This window comes from Impatiens glandulifera, chromosome 4 (assembly GCF_907164915.1).
Source record: "Impatiens glandulifera chromosome 4, dImpGla2.1, whole genome shotgun sequence".
Lineage (NCBI taxonomy): Eukaryota > Viridiplantae > Streptophyta > Magnoliopsida > Ericales > Balsaminaceae > Impatiens > Impatiens glandulifera.
Genome location: NC_061865.1, coordinates 12,036,017 through 12,037,407, shown reverse-complemented (window position 1 = coordinate 12,037,407; position 1,391 = coordinate 12,036,017). Strand labels below are relative to the sequence as shown.

Here is a 1,391-nt window from a genome sequence, read left to right as displayed (position 1 = left end):
CACCGAGAAAAATATTCATGTAGAAGTAAATAATGAAATGACAGCATTTAGAGATAAATTGACATCTAAATTGGGAGACGTTCAAAGAAACAATTGAAAACCACTAATGTATTACTTTATATGATTAATCATAACAATATATTAATTAATATTAATTAGTTTTGGACAAAATTGATCAGTTGTACAAAATTGATTAATTTTTATTATTACATATGGTAAAAAAAACAAATTTAATTAATTACTGTGTAGATTTGTACATATAATTATATATGTTTATTTAATTTATTATAAGGCGGTTGAATAATAAAAATAAACATAAAAATACATAGAATGAAAAATTGAAAAAGAAGAAAACAATTATTAATTTTTGTTTTTCACTGGACTTGCAAATTAATTCTGATCAAATTGTGAGAAAAGTTACAAAATTGCTATAAAATAGACTTACAAAGATGAGCTCTAACCCAACAATGTGAGGAGAAAGTAATTATTTTTACTATATTTTCAGTTATGTTTTAGCTCTTGAAAATTGAGGTTGTTGGACATATATTATGTCAATCTTGTAAAGGTTTGAGAGTTAAATGTTTCAATACTTTTGTAGTATAAAATTACTAAGTTTGTCCAAGGGATTGAATATGAAAAAAATTCAAAAGACGGTAAATAAATTAAAACAGAGAGTTATAACTATACCGTGTTGATAGATCTTAAAATTAGGAAAAACAACCCTAATCATATTAATAAAGTAGGTGATTTCACCATATAATATTAATGTATAGTTTGAGGATGTTTGAACTTATTTAATGGGTAGCAAAATAGTGCAATTTATTTTCTTTACTGGGGAGAGATTTTTTTTTCAATTTTACTCAATTAAAAAATTTCAGTTATTGTAATATGAGTAATAATTTCATCTATCAAAAATTATGTCAAAATAGAGGGAGATATTAGAACAAGAACCTACACATTCATTTGTTGATGCAAATTACTAATGAAAAACATTTCAAATAGATATGAAAATTAAGCTGTTTTAAATTTATATTTTTAGAACTGGTAATTACTAAGTGTTTAAATTGCTATTAGTTTGAAAACATATTGGACTTAATAATTTGAAAAAGTAGAAAAAGGAAATGAAATAAGTATTGAACTGGGTTGGAGGGGTGCGCCAGCCTATGCAGTAGTGTAACGCAAAGGAGACACGCGAAGAGCCCCAGCAGCAAGCTACTGATATTGGGCCTTCACCCATAAAAAATTAATTTAATATCATGTGGACCGATGGCCCACGTATCAGATATTAAACTGATAAGAACAGATACTACACTTGATCTTAGCCAAAAGGCCGAGAAAGGTATGAGTGTTCCATTACATCAACTTGCATTTTATAATCTTTCTCCTTAGCT

General features: G+C 26.9%; 1 non-coding gene across 1 annotated transcript; it reads right to left on the bottom strand.

Annotated features, from left to right (window-relative positions):
- Nucleotides 1-1,146: 1,146 nt before the first annotated feature.
- On the bottom strand, nt 1,147-1,343 carry LOC124937239. The gene has a single exon (XR_007099343.1). It is a non-coding gene; the product is annotated as a U2 spliceosomal RNA (small nuclear RNA).
- Nucleotides 1,344-1,391: the final 48 nt, after the last annotated feature.